The sequence below is a fragment of the Schistocerca cancellata genome, chromosome 1 (genome assembly GCF_023864275.1).
Source record: "Schistocerca cancellata isolate TAMUIC-IGC-003103 chromosome 1, iqSchCanc2.1, whole genome shotgun sequence".
NCBI lineage: Eukaryota > Metazoa > Arthropoda > Insecta > Orthoptera > Acrididae > Schistocerca > Schistocerca cancellata.
Window position 1 is genome coordinate 1,258,625,952 of NC_064626.1, and position 16,536 is coordinate 1,258,642,487.

Consider the following 16,536-nt stretch of genomic DNA (forward strand, 5'->3'; position numbering starts at 1 on the left):
ATCTAACCATGTATGGCCGTCCTATCACCCTCACTCCCTCCCTCAAGTACCTTGGCGTCACCCTCGACCGTCGCCTCTCCTGGACTCCCCATCTCTGGACAATCCAAGCCAAGGCACGCACCCGACTCCACCTCCTCGAGATCCTTTCTGGCCGTATGTGGGGTCTGGACCCCTCCACCATCCTCCACACCTATAATCCCTCATCCGTCCTATCCTTTGTTACGCCCATCCGGCCTGGATCTCCGCCCTCCGCTACCTTTTATAAATCCCTCCAAATCCTTGAACGCCATGCTCTCCGCCTCGCCTATCTCATCCGTTCCCCCTCCCCCACGTGGATCCTGTACGATCTTATCCCCTTCCCCCACCTCCTCCTTTTCCTTGAAAGGATATGGATCCTGTACACCTCCTGCAAACTCGATCCTCCTCACCCGCTTGTCTCACCCATCCTCTCCCACCCCCACCCGCTGCCGCGCCTGTATTCCCATGTCCCACCCGGTCTCCATCTCTCCACCCTCCTTACCCTCTCCCAAGGTGGCTTCCGCCAGCTCCCCCTCCCCGATGATGTCCTCCTCCCCTCCATCTACCCCTCCTATCAACTTTGATCCTCTCCCCTCACTTCCTGTGTCCTTTCCTTTAGGCACCCTCCCTCCCTTCTCTTTCCTTTTCCCCATCCCCCTTCCTCCGCCCCTCTTCCCCCGGGATTCCCCTCCCCCTTCCTCCCTCCCCCTCTCTCACCTGTCCATGGCATCTCTGCTCTCCCCTCTCCCTCTCCCACTCCCCTTCCTCCTCCACCACTCTTGGCAGGTCCACGGACTCACAGACGCTCAGTGAACATTCACGCGCCGGAGATCATCGACTTCAGTGTCTCGTGTGTGTGCCTACGTTTGTGTTTAGTGTTCTTTCGCCTTCACGCCACCACTGTTCACGTGTGCCGTCGCTATCGTCCATGTTATGTGCGCCGTGTCAACTAGTGTTAGTGATATTTCTCGTCCAGCGTGAACGGCTCCATGTTTTTTGTTTTTTAGTGTCTACAATTTTTGCCCGCCGTTTTGATTGTATTCTCTGTGCCACCTATATATAATACTTACTGTAAAACTCAAGGCTGAAGAGTGGCGTACTATGCTGCTGACAGCCCGCCTTTGTGTAAGGTGATCAAAACAAAATAAAGAAAAAAAAATCCTTATTCATGATTTCGAATAACATTAACCTAACGCAAGGTTTCCTATAACTAATTCTCGGTGCCATCAGATACACCCACATAATTTCTGTCTCCCTGACCTCTGAACAGAATGATAACCGCAGACCTCTCGATGATCACCTGTTATTTCAATACCATTATTGCCACATTTTTCATCAACTCCGCCTGAAATCTGCATAATAACCAAAAATTAGATGAATGTTATGTTTTATCGACTTCAGCTGAGTGAAGCTCTTCACACATTAAAAAAAAAAAAACTCAATGTAATTATACATAGGAACAACCGGTTTCATGACCAACTTTCCTGATAATAATGTAACATGGAGCAGAATGAGGCAATAATGCACAGTTAGTAAACTATAATTTTTAATTATGAAAGGAATAAATCCAAACACGTTTATCACTGGTCATGAGAAATGATAATCGAGTTGATGTGTTTTATCCATTTTCTTAAGGAAATTTAATTTTGCTTCCCGTTCTTCACTGTTGAGTACACTACACTCGTCTTTGTGAAATGTATTGTAGTGCCTTTCAGTTGTTAACTTACGCTGGCCGCCTATTATTCGGCGGCACAGCAAACTTTTTGAGTTTTCACCAACGGCTACCAAAAAGAATTGCAGTTACCAGTGATTTTTAAACGACTGAGAACATAGATCTCCCGTCACAGTACCTGCCATTTCTCAGTACTTCTCCGTTAAGGTTACGGTTACCAGGGGTAAACGAGACTGGGTATGTTGCGCTCTTGCTTGTAACACCTAAACAGGAAAGTGGAGCCGCCGCCGTTCATTTAGGACACATGTCTAATAACAGATGTCGCTGTCGCTCGCTGTCGCACACGTGCGCACATGTGCAGCACTTCCGCACGTCTGCACACTGTGCAGGGTTTGGCCGGCCCTGGTCTAGGGGCTACGGGGATACTTCACAGAAGGTACTCAGTATGACCGACAGCATATATATATATATATATATATATATATATATATATATATATATATATATATATATACATACACTCCTGGAAATGGAAAAAAGAACACATTGACACCGGTGTGTCAGACCCACCATACTTGCTCCGGACACTGCGAGAGGGCTGTACAAGCAATGATCACACGCACGGCACAGCGGACACACCAGGAACCGCGGTGTTGGCCGTCGAATGGCGCTAGCTGCGCAGCATTTGTGCACCGCCGCCGTCAGCCAGTTTGCCGTGGCATACGGAGCTCCATCGCAGTCTTTAACACTGGTAGCATGCCGCGACAGCGTGGACGTGAACCGTATGTGCAGTTGACGGACTTTGAGCGAGGGCATATAGTGGGCATGCGGGAGGCCGGGTGGACGTACCGCCGAATTGCTCAACACGTGGGGCGTGAGGTCTCCACAGTACATCGATGTTGTCGCCAGTGGTCGGCGGAAGGTGCACGTGCCGGTCGACCTGGGACCGGACCGCAGCGACGCACGGATGCACGCCAAGACCGTAGGATCCTACGCAGTGCCGTAGGGGACCGCACCGCCACTTCCCAGCAAATTAGGGACACTGTTGCTCCCGGGGTATCGGCGAGGACCATTCGCAACCGTCTCCATGAAGCTGGTCTACGGTCCCGCACACCGTTAGGCCGTCTTCCGCTCACGCCCCAACATCGTGCAGCCCGCCTCCAGTGGTGTCGCGACAGGCGTGAATGGAGGGACGAATGGAGACGTGTCGTCTTCAGCGATGAGAGTCGCTTCTGCCTTGGTGCCAATGATGGTCGTATGCGTGTTTGGCGCCGTGCAGGTGAGCGCCACAATCAGGACTGCATACGACCGAGGCACACAGGGCCAACACCCGGCATCATGGTGTGGGGAGCGATCTCCTACACTGGCCATACACCACTGGTGATCGTCGAGGGGACACTGAATAGTGCACGGTACATCCAAACCGTCATCGAACCCATCGTTCTACCATTCCTAGACCGGCAAGGGAACTTGCTGTTCCAACAGGACAATGCACGTCCGCATGTATCCCGTGCCACCCAACGTGCTCTAGAAGGTGTAAGTCAACTACCCTGGCCAGCAAGATCTCCGGATCTGTCCGCCATTGAGCATGTTTGGGACTGGATGAAGCGTCGTCTCACGCGGTCTGCACGTCCAGCACGAACGCTGGTCCAACTGAGGCGCCAGGTGGAAATGGCATGGCAAGCCGTTCCACAGGACTACATCCAGCATCTCTACGATCGTCTCCATGGGAGAATAGCAGCCTGCATTGCTGCGAAAGGTGGATATACACTGTACTAGTGCCGACATTGTGCATGCTCTGTTGCCTGTATCTATGTGCCTGTGGTTCTGTCAGTGTGATCATGTGATGTATCTGACCCCAGGAATGTGTCAATAAAGTTTCCCCTTCCTGGGACAATGAATTCACGGTGTTCTTATTTCAATTTCCAAGAGTATATATATATATATATATATATATATATATATATATATATATATATATATATATATATATATATATTGTCTAGCATCGATATGTTTTGTGTATCGCATGACGATATCTGCACGGCATATCACGGATGATTGCAACTGACTCTTATATTTGCAAGTCACGATCCTATGGTGGATAGATGGATGTCTCGTACAGCAGGACTTTTATGTACCCCAAGAAAAGTAAATCCAATTGTGTCAGATCCTATGAGAAAGAGGGCAAGACTATTGTGCCTCCAAGTTCAACCAATGCATTGCCAAAGATGTCAAAGCGGCCACTCACTCAATAGTTGATGTGTGCTGGAGCACCATCCTTCTGGAAACACATTGCACGATTGGTGTCCAAAGGCACCTCGTCCAACAACACGGATAATATCTCTCTCAGACATAGAAGGTAACTGGACATGAGGTACTTCCCACACGCTGACAGCAAAGAGACGTTGTTGGCCTCGAATATGCAGCCTGTGCCGATTTTCTTCCATCTAAACGTGGCTGTTTCCGGAATTGAGCATCCCATATCTGGTAAAAATGCGCTCATCAGAAACGAAGATAAATAGTAGGAAATGAGAATCCTGTCTGCTGTGTTAGAATAGCAAAGGCTGACACGAAAATGGAATTCATCATGAATCATCGCGTGAGCCTTCTGGAATTTATCGTAGTGTATAACGTGCCACATTGCCATGTGACTGACCCCTACGGTGTATGCTACAGCTTGGAAACACCCAGAAGGCGAAACAGTGACGTATGGCTTCTTCGAACTCTGGAGTGCAGTGTGTCTGCAGGTCACCATTAGGACGTAAGCTACCCATTTCTCATAAACGCCTCTTTAGTCTTGAAAACATGGGTTGGCTGGGCGACATTTGTTGAGGTAACGTATTTCATAGAGCCGGCAAGCTTCTCTTCCATTCCTTTGGGCTTCCATCTAGACTAGAAGCAGGTCGGTGTACTCTGCAGTTGTGTTCACTATATCAATGTTCATTTCTGTTTTACAATAGCCGCACGAATCACGAAAACTGCATGTAGTACGTGTTGCATTCAAGTTCTAAGGCCTCTGATTTTCTTTTCTCCGGACTGGAAAGAGATAGAAACATGCGCATTGTTTTAAAATGAGGCCGCGTTCATTGTCAATACGTCCCAGAGATGGTAGCACTGTATGGCAGATGGAAATTTACCACCAGCGGCGAGAATGAGAACTGTTTTAAATACTTAAAATGGCGACGTTTTCCTTACTCGAACAGCGTGCAATCATTCGTTTTCTGAATTTGCGTGGTGTGAAACCAATTGAAATTCATGGACAGTTGAAGGAGACATGTGGTGATGGAGTTATGGATGTGTCGAAAGTGCGTTCGTGGGAGCGACAGTTTAATGAAGGCGGAACATCGTGTGACAACAAACCTAAACAACCTCGGGCTTGCACAAGCCGGTGTGACGACATGATCGAGAAAGTGGAGAGAATTGGTTTGGGGGATCGCCGAATGACTGTTGAACAGGTCGCCTCCAGAGTTGGCATTTCTGTGGGTTCTGTGCACACAATCCTGCATGATGACCTGAAAATGCGAAAAGTGTCATCCAGGTGGATGCCACGAAAGCTGACGGACGACCACATGGCTGCCCGTGTGGCATGTTGCCAAGCAATGTTGACGCGCAACGACAGCACGAATGGGACTTTCTTTTCGTCGGTTGTGACAATGGATGAGACGTGGATGCCATTTTTCAATCCAGAAACAAAGCACCAGTCAGCTCAGTGGAAGCACACAGATTCACCGCCACCAAAAAAATTTCGGGTAACCGCCAGTGCTGAAAAATGATGGTGTCCATGTTCTGGGACAGCGAGGGCGTAATCCTTACCCATTGCGTTCCAAAGGGCACTACGGTAACAGGTGCATCCTACGAAAATGTTTTGAAAAACAAATTCCTTCCTGCGCTGTAACAAAAACGTCCCGGAAGGGCTGCGCGTGTGCTGTTTCACCAAGACAACGCACCCGCACATCGAGCTAACGTTACGCAACAGTTTCTTCGTGATAACAAACTTGAAGTGATTCCTCATGCTCCCTACTCACCTGACCTGGCTCCTACTGACTTTTGGCTTTTTCCAACAATGAAAGACACTCTCGGTGGCCGCACATTCACCAGCTGTGCTGTTATTGCCTCAGCGATTTTCCAGTGGTCAAAACAGACTCCTAAAGAAGCATTCGCCGCTGCCATGAAATCATGGCGTCAGCGTTGTGAAAAATGTGTACGTCTGCAGGGCGATTACGTCGAGAAGTAACGCCAGTGTCATCGATTTCGGGAGAGTAGTTAATTAGAAAAAAAAATCGGAGGCCTTAGAACTTGAATGCACCTCGTATATATCTATGGAATGCTACACATAATTTCTAGGCACTTCAGTCTGGAGCCATGTGACTGCTACATTAGCAGGTTCGAATCCTGCCTCGGGCTGGAATGTGTGTGATGTCCTTAGGTTAGTTAGGTTTAAGTAGTTCTAAGTTCTCGGGGACTGATGACCTCAGATGTTAAGTCCCATAGTGCGTAGAGCTATTTGAACCATTTTTTGCAACTGTAATGGTCGCCTGGTCGTAGATATTGCTAATTGCTATAATCGCACTATTTCACTCCCATTTACGGAGCTTGTTAGCACTTGATGTTAGGTTGGCGCCATTAAAATGCATTGTAGTAATCACTGCTGCTTGCTGGATCGCTGCTGTGTCTCGATGTTGATGCTGGCTCTAAATCTGGTTTTCTAGGGTTAAAAACATGAGGTCCTGTGTTTTTTTATGTGCTTTTGATGATAAAGAACGAGCGAAACCAACAAAAATGTAAACTTCAAATATTTATTACTCTGGTAGCCATCTTAATTCCACTGTCCACCAAAGACCATGACACAACACAAAGTAGTATTTCCTTTACATGTTCTTTGCATTGTTTATCCACCTCAAACAATAACACACAAACACACTTTACCAAAGTGACATTCCGACTGCCTCCTGGCCGTTCTTGCTGCTTGTATTTATAACATTGTCAAAGAACTACTAAAAAGAGATATAGTTTACAAGTCACATGTACATCTGTTATCATAATTTGTGCAGAAAAGTTATTAATTTGCATCGAGTGACATAATTTAACATGTTATTAAAATGACAGACAGATTTGTTGACTTGACAGAATAATTTTTTGTTACTAAAAGGCCGTTTTTTAGAAGTTTGTCAATTGACTTCTCTAATTTACATAAATAAGTAAATAACATGAATTATTAAGAATTACATTGGTTTTCGTCTAAAATAGGATTGCTTACGTGAATACTGAGTGAAAACGCTCCTAGTGAACAAATAGGTTTCACTGGGTGATTTTTGTTTAAGGAGGTCCAAAATACCTAAGTTGGCCACTATTTTTCGTACTTCATATTAATTATTTAAGATGAACTCAGTGTTTTTACATGATGACATTTGCTGTATCAGTGGTCAAGTGATATTAACTTTTGTGTGGGTCAGTTATTCAGTATAATTTAATGGGTTGACTGTTTATGGAGACATGTTATGCAATCATTGTTAACATACACAATAACTTTTCTATAATCATAAATACTCGTTAAACTGGTTGAATTTGGAGGGCATCGCATACTTCGGTACAGTAAAGCCTTTAATATGTTCCGTTACAATACCCCCCTCGGGTAATATCATTTACAGAACGTTAATGATATTAGCCGACTAGGACAAATGTGTCAAATGGTTAAAATTTGGAAAAGTACTACTATAATAACTTTTTTTTTGTTTTACTATGTGTATGTATACAAGGACCGTTACAACATTTCAAAATGACTTTTTCCTGCAAATATTTTAGTTGTGTTGTTTCAAATGCACTTTGTGTTATGTCTCTCAGTATGAGAGACATAACACAAAGCATAATAAAAATATTTAGTAATATATGAAAGTAAAAAAAACTGTTAATCTTTGCTCCCAGTGAGCCACATGGAAAATGATCAAAAACAAATATATCACATGCGATTTTAAGATATAGAAAAAATATATGTAAATTATTTCAAAGTCAGTTCTCATTCAGACAGATTAATCAAGATAATAGAAGGAGCATAAATATATTACACAGATGGACAGGTCATATGTCCATAGGGAAATATTGCAATTGTCTGTTCTTTTTGAGCCACATAAAAGAAATGAAAACAAAGAACATAATTATAAGTATGGACAAGATATATAAACAAAAACATTAGAGAAGTCACATGTATGAATATAGTATGCATTTGAAAAAAAGGAAGAGTTTTTTAAATATTGTCTCCCATTGCGACACATAGTCTAGACAGTACAAGAACATATTAATACTAAAATTGGACACTTAAATTGGTCACAACATAACACAAACATCAAACTTGGTGAACATCTGATTAGCTGTAGAAAATTGTACACAAATCTTATGCCTAAGAACACAATAGTAACAAAATGATGGGTCTTGCACAACAATTTTTTTATTGTCTTTTATTTGGTGCATGTCCCATATTCAACAATACAAAAAGAAAGTAATAAATGTTTGTTACCTTCTTGCCCGTTGCAAGTAAAGAAGATGTCTCAAAATTTAATATTCAATAGTAAAAATAAAAATATAAAAACATTCTCTCAGAGATCTGGAACTTTTCCAGGGTCTGTAGGATGAGTGGTAGTTGCTATTTGACACACCCAGTAAAATCTTTGCTGATAACATGCTTTACAGAAAATGGGTAAGTAACTGTATTCAAACAGGGAAATGTGCTTAATCATGTTTATATGGTTTCAAGTCAGTGATGTTTCTTAATCCAAATAACCTTCTTGATCTGGGAAAGATAAGTCTATACGCATTAGGATGTGGGCTTTCTTTTATTTCAAATGGACAAATGTCAATGTTTACTTTAACATATGGACAACCTAGCTCAACATCTTTGTCTATTTCAGTATTTTCAAACAATAGATCATTTTCAATTTCTTTAGTTCCTAAGTCTAATGTCTCTTTCCTACACTTAGACACATCCCTCTCTGTTTGCAAAGCATTGACATTTAAACATAAACCTTTGTTTTCATCTGTTCCTTTTAACACTGTGTTGTCACTTAACAACCTACTGTTTTCACCCCATTTTTTATAAAGTCCACTATGGATTCTTGTCCACCATGTAGGATACAAGGTTGCACTTACCTTTGCTAATTCTTTCCAAAAGGCATCTTTGTTTATACAGTTTCCATAGTTGTTCCACAAAACTTCTAAAAACTTTTCCCATTTTTCTTGAAAATACACATTTACATTCCATCCCTTTATATTTTCTTTAATATTATTATTATTACCATTCTCATAGATTAGTGTTTCATAGTTCCCAATAGGCAATAGCTTGTCTGCAGATACACATTCCCTATTCTGCATTTCACTTAAATTAACCTCATTAATCCCCATGTTTGTCACATCACTTACCTTTCCCACATAATCACTTTTCAATTCTACAAATACTTTTATTTCTTCCTCCACACTGTCATCAATAACATTACTTGATTTAGGATCATTATTTAAATGTCCCTCTATTACTTCTTCCTCCTCCTCCACAACAACCTCATCTTCAGTTTCCCCCCTATGTATCTGAATCTCAGCAATTGAGCCTTTGGCTCCATTAAACACTTTGACATCCCCCTTCTTATCAAATAAACCCCCCAAAATAGATTCTATTTGTGGTGTGTCTGACTTGTTATTAACACCAGTATCTTTTTCAGCCCAACTATGGAACTCTGCAATACCTTCAACTTCTGCACTTTCACTAACTACCTGTGCTTGAACACTGTTTTTATTAACTGTATCACTTTTACTCATAGTATCCCAAAACCTTTTATTAAATTCTAATTTATTCATTCTAACAACATCCGTATTTTCATGGTACTTACTCTTTACATTGTATCCTCTCCTTTTCCAGTTTCGGTTATGTGTTGTCCTGTCATAATATTGTCTAGCCCCAAAACTACGGACATCTAGTGGGACTGTCCACCGTTTCCCGGCTGGTTCCCTCGGTCTGTCCGTTTGTAGTTGTCGTTTTGTTCACTAGTTTCAGCAAACCCCCTTCTATCTTGTTCTCTTCCCCAATACCTATTTCTATCATTCCTGTTATCTCTCCTCCATCCTCCCTCCTGTGTATTGTTTCTGAAATCATTTTCATATCTCCTATCTCCCCTATTTGGAGAATTATTTCCAGAATTTTCAAAGTCTCTCCTCCCATAATAATCTCTATTTACATTCCTGTTCCACCCCCCATACTGGTTGTTGCCAGAGCCAAAACTTTGGTTATTTTCTCTTTCCAAGGCCCTATCTAATCTATCTACAAATTTCAGGAACTCTTCCATTGAATCGTCTGGTCCATGGACCAATTCCCACTGCAGTCTCTCTGGTAACCTTCTTTTTAAAACATCAATTTGTGTCATAATATCAAAAGAGTTATTCAAGTGAGCAAGCTTTTTCAATTGATCTCTGCAAAATTTTTGCATTCCCCCTACTTTCCCTCTATACACTGGTCCATTTAGAAATTCTGACTTTAATCTGGCTTGTATGGATTGTGACCAAAATTTGCAAATAAACTTAGTTTCAAACTCTTTAAAAGTATTCCAAGAATCATTATTCTCATTTGCCCAGGATAGGGCCTCCCCTTCTAGAAGCCATTTTACTAACTTAATTTTTATGATATCTGACATTCCTACAACAAACATATCCTTACATTGGTGAAGAAAGTCAATAGGGTGCAGATTTTCACCAGGAAAGCATTTCACTTGGATGTGCCCATACATTGTATTTTGATTGTAAAACATTTGTTTTGACATCAATGCATCTTCCAATTGTGTATATTTGGTGTGTATATTTTCTACTTTTGTATCTACATTAGTGGTATACAGGTTGTATTAATGTTTAAGGTTTTCTGATGTTTTGTCTATTCTCTGATCTAATCTTTCAACTTCAGTATCTACTCTGTTGTAGATGACAGCAATGCTGTCTGTGTTAGCTTGTATGTTTTCATTTAAACTTTCAACTTTAACTTGAAATTCTTTTCTGAAGTGTATCAACTGTTATCTAGTGTTCTTACTGAGGGTAGTTTTAATTTCCTCACACTTCTCATTGAGATGAGTACTTAATAGATAAAAATCCAAACTTAACTTATCTAGTCTATCTGTGTTTTCTTTAAGTTTCAAACTTACACGTTCACTTGATTGTTTAAAATCCAAACGTACTTGTTCACTGGATTGTTTAAGTTGCGAGCTTATTTGAGTTGCAAACCCCGCTAGCCACTCTGTTAAGTTTAATTGTTCACCATCCCCTGGTTCAATTTTTACATTTCCTACGATCTCATCACTCTCAGGTAGAGACATGTTAACTATTAATTATTTTAAATGACAACAACAACAAAATACCTTGCTATATGTAGCTATACTATGACGTCGTGATCGGTGTTCCTGTTGGCTTTCTTCACTTCTGTTCGGTTTTATCGAAGCTGAAGTCTTGATTGATGAATTCCATTGACATAATCCAGACATTAATCTTCCGAGCGGTGTGACGATAGTTTCTCGTAGTCGCACTAACACACTTTATTTATTTATTTATTTTTGACATATTTTCACTGTTGCCACACTGCACAAATAAAGTTTTTTGGAGTGCTAAGCACATACGAAATTTATCGCTGCACTATTATCATCGATGCACTTAAAGATCCCGGCTGAGCCCCCACTTTTGTAATGGTCGCCTGGTCGTAGATATTGCTAATTGCTATAATCGCACTATTTCACTCCCATTTACGGAGCTTGTTAGCACTTGATGTTAGGTTGGCGCCATTAAAATGCATTGTAGTAATCACTGCTGCTTGCTGGATCGCTGCTGTCTCTCGATGTTGATGCTGGCTCTAAATCTGGTTGTCTAGGGTTAAAAACATGAGGTCCCGTGTTTTTTATGTGCTTTTGATGATAAAGAACGAGCGAAACCAACAAATATGTAAACTTCAAATATTTATTACTCTGGTGGCCATCTTAATTCCACTGTCCACCAAAGACCATGACACAACACAAAGTAGTATTTCCTTTACATGTTCTTTGCATTGTTTATCCACCTCAAACAATAACACACAAACACACTTTACCAAAGTGACATTCCGACTGCCTCCCGACCGTTCTTGCTGCTTGTATTTATAACATTGTCAAAGAACTACTAAAAAGAGATATAGTTTACAAGTCACATGTACATCTGTTATCATAATTTGTGCAGAAAAGTTATTAATTTGCATCGAGTGACATAATTTAACATGTTATTAAAATGACAGACAGATTTGTTGACTTGACAGAATAATTCTTTGTTACAAAAAGGCCGTTTTTTAGAAGTTTGTCAATTGACTTCTCTAATTTGCATAAATAAGTAAATAACATGAATTATTAAGAATTACATTGGTTTTAATCTAAAATAGGATTGCTTACGTGAATACTGAGTGAAAACGCTCCTAGTGAACAAATAGGTTTCACTGGGTGATTTTTATTTAAGGAGATCCAAAATACCTAAGTTGGCCACTATTTTTTGTACTTCATATTAATTATTTAAGATGAACTCAGTGTTTTTACATGATGACATTTGCTGTATCAGTGGTCAAGTGATATTAACTTTTGTGTGGGTCAGTTATTCAGTATAATTTAATGGGTTGACTGTTTATGGAGACATGTTATGCAATCATTGTTAACATACACAATAACTTTTCTATAATCATAAATACTCGTTAAACTGGTTGAATTAGGAGGTATCGCATACTTCGGTACAGTAAAGCCTTTAATATGTTCCGTTACACAGCACAGAAGTGTACTCTATTGTCGAGTGTTGCGTTTGTCACGTAACAAATGAATTAGTGATAACGGTACACACTCCGACCTCACAGTATACGCATTATGTTCCTCTGCTGCTTCTGTGTGTCGGTTTGTTTACCGACAGTTCTATTTTGGAGGCCCTAGCGCGTCAACATTTCAATGGGATTGCATTATATATAGCCTCCTTTACTCCTTGTCTTGCTCCTGTAGTCCAAACAGCGCACTTCCTCCTCCACACTCTAGATGCGCTAGCATACAAAATAAATGTGTACGAACGTACGTTTATCAACACAACCAGGTCACATGGTACCCAGTATCAACGACAACGCCTTATAACATACCTATTGATACAGCCTGTACATCGAAAATGAAGTCATGCAGTGAAAGGTTTTCAAATGCGATTACATTCAAGCTGAAAGGCGGTGATAATATTGCCATCCTCAGTGAAAGTAAGTTACAGGACCTCTTGAATAGAATGAATAGTCTAGTGTTAACACTTGAAAGCCCAGAGGGGTCAAAATGACCCTTTTCGGTTTTTAAATTTTGAAGAATGAGTCAAGCGACATTTACTTTCGTGACATTTATATAATTGGTATGTACTTTCATTATATTAAAAAAATAGTGCATTTCACTTAACTGGTTATCACTTTTTTCCGGTTTTACCTTTAACGCCCACAGGGGTCATATTGACCACTTTAGAAAAAAGGCTATAATTATGTTTATAGTTATGCCATACATTTATCTCATGCATTCTCAAGCCTCGGCTACTTTACTCTGTAGTGCAATAATTTACTTTCGTTCATATTAATGCAACATGAAATGACACGCAATGGACTCGTTTCACCATTGTTGGTCACTCCCTTGCAAGAATCAGTCTTTAAAAGGTGATTGTGAGCTGAACATTTAAATGTATTGGATAGAATATTTACGAGATGATGAAACTCTTGCAGAGCTACAAAGAGTTATGGAGTGTGATTTAGATGGTGGCAAACTTTTTTCTGAAGGGTTTTTACCACAGACATTGAGAGAAGACGAATCGTCTAATACTAATAATTCTGATCCTTCAGATGCAGATAATGAAAGTTTACAGTGTAAAAAGTATATTATTATTATTGCTGCTGATTTTAATCGTCATATTCGTATCTGCATATAATGTTACAGTACCTAATCTAGATTTTATGGTGGCTTTTTTACATTTGTTCAGTTATTCGTGCTCTATAGATCGAGAAGAATAATGTAACAGAAGAGGAGATAATCCTGTTCCTCGGAGTGACTGCTTCTTCGTCGTCTGATGAAACCCATAAAGAAGTTGTTCCTGATGGAACAGCCTGGATAGAAGCAGTGCCTAATTCACAACGTGGGCGTCTTCCTAATCTCAATGTTTTGAGAGAATCTCCTGGACCTACTTCACATGCAAAAAGGAATGTAAGTGATGAACTTGTATCAAGTGCTTGGCACTTGTTCATAGACAATTATATAATCAAACATATCTTGAAACATACTACAACAGATGCACACAGAGTACTAGGAAATGACAGCTGGTCAATGACCACGGAAGAACTAGAAGCATTTATTGCAATTATCTATGCTCGTGGTGTGAGTGGTTGCCGAAATATTAACAGCTTATGTTCACATTCGTGGGGCCTATCATTTTGTGTGGCAACCACGAGTAGAAATAGATTCTGTGGGATTATGAGATTCCTGATGTTCGACGAGAAGTCTACATGCTCTGTAAGATTACAGAATGAAAATTTCGGATTGATTTCTGCTGTCTGCATCAAATTCATAGAAAACTGTACAATATGTTACAGATCTGGTAGTGACATAACAATAGACAAGTAGCTTTTCCAAAGTGAAACACGGTGGCTGTTCACATAATTCATGGCTTCAAAGCCTGTCAAGTATGGTCAAAAATACTGGCCAGCTGTAGATGTTGAAAGCAGGTATATATGCAGTGGTTTCTCTTATCTTGGTAAGGATACTGCACGATCCCAAGACGAAAGGGTTCAGATTATGTAGTGATGCGTCTGGACAAAGGCAGAAATGTCACTACCGACAATCACTCAAACTAGCCAAAAAAGGAAAGAAAAATCAACCTACATTGTAGGAACAGTAAATACAGCAAGAAGAGAAACACCACATTCTCTGAAGTCCTTGAAGAGTCCCCTGTATTCCACAAAAGTCTTAAAACATGATGATATTTCCTTGACAGTCTATCAAAGAAAGAAAACAAAAAATGTGCTAGTAATGGTTACAACGAATACAAATGAGAAAAAAGCTCCTCAGACTGTATATTATTAAAATAATAAAAAATTTGGGGTTGACGTAGTAGACAAAATGGCGAGGCAGTATCAGTCAACGCTTCCTCAAAAAGATGACCAGTGCACACCTTCTACAATATCCTTTACCTAGCAGGAATAAATGCGTAAATAGTATTTAGGGCTGTTACTGGGAAGAAGATCAAAAGTAGACATTTTATTCAGCAGCTTACAGATGAACTACGCTCTGAGTATGTGAGGAGTCGCTTTCCTCGTATGACGACAGAGAAGTAAGAAGATGAAGACGAAATGCCACAGAACCACCGCAAATATCAAGTTCTCAAATTCTACAAATGTAATAAAACTATTTCCAATTGCAATGTTTGTAAGAAGATGGTCTGTGGAAAATATACAAAAAAAACTGAATAGAAATGTTTCAATTGTGCACAACAATGAACTAGCTGAAAGTTCTGAACCCATGAAAAATTAAATTTTTTATGAATTTAGAACAAAGAAAAAAATCTCTCACTTGCTTACACTTGTTTGGGTGTTACCAGGTTCAGTGAAATTTGTTTATTTGTCAATAAATAATATAATTTATGTATGTGCTTTTTATTCACAACTCTGTATCTTGTAAACGTTAAAATATAATACATGCTTAAAATATCGAAACAATAGTTCAGAATCTTTTTTTAAATGGTAGGTGTCAAAATGACACCTCTGGACGTTCGAGGGAGTAGGCACAGTCTGGGTGTCCGAGTGGTAAAGTTATCAAAACTGGGTCACATGACGGAAGAATCGAAGAGGACATAATAAACCAGTGGTTCCCAAACTTTCTGAGACCATTACCCCTGAGTGTACTCAGAAAATTGTACTCCCACCACTCATCAACAGGTGCTCTTTCAACACCTTTGTTTTAAAAATGATGAAAGGGAAATTATGTAAATTCTTGTGACTTGGTACTGATTGTTTCCACTAAACTTCTTTTGTAGAATTCTGAAGTAATTCTCAGTGCATCACGAGTGGTACCCCCAACTTCTCCTCAGAACAGAAGGCTACCTATCTACCTTAGAGGTTGTCTCCAAACATGTTTCCTCTACACCAATACTCTCCTTAGCGACACTTTCTTCATTCACGACCTGCAAACCCATTTAAAATCAAACAAATTAAAATGTGTTCAATATTACTTACTGTTTGTAAGTCACTTCATTGGTAGACTTCTTACTTATAAAAGAGCATAAATTGAAAGATTTCAGATTGGTAATTCTTTGTGTCCGTATACTGCAACAAATAATAATAATAATAACAATAATAGCAATAAACCCCGTGGAGGTCCGGGAAATGAATAGGCTTCCAGTATATTCTGCCAGTCGTGAAAGACGACGAAAAGAACAAACCACTAATAGGGCTAACCCCCCTTTTAGTGGGATTAGTTGGGTCAGGACAGAACTAATGAAGCCTCAGAGAAGCGCTGTCATGGTCGAGGACGACGCATGAACCCTTTGCCCGTCCACAATGGTAACGACACTGGTAGCCACACGGAAATGATTTAAATCCAAATATAGGTGTTTTGCAGGATATTCTTGCTGCAACCACTCTAGAAGGAAAGCAAAGACAGAGGATGAGATGGTCAGATGAAGTTAACCGACACCTCATGTTCTGTTAAATCCAAATATAGGTGTTTTGCAGGATATTCTTGCTGCAACCACTCTAGAAGGAAAGCAAAGACAGAGGATGAGATGGTCAGATGAAGTTAACCGACACCTCATGTTCTGTT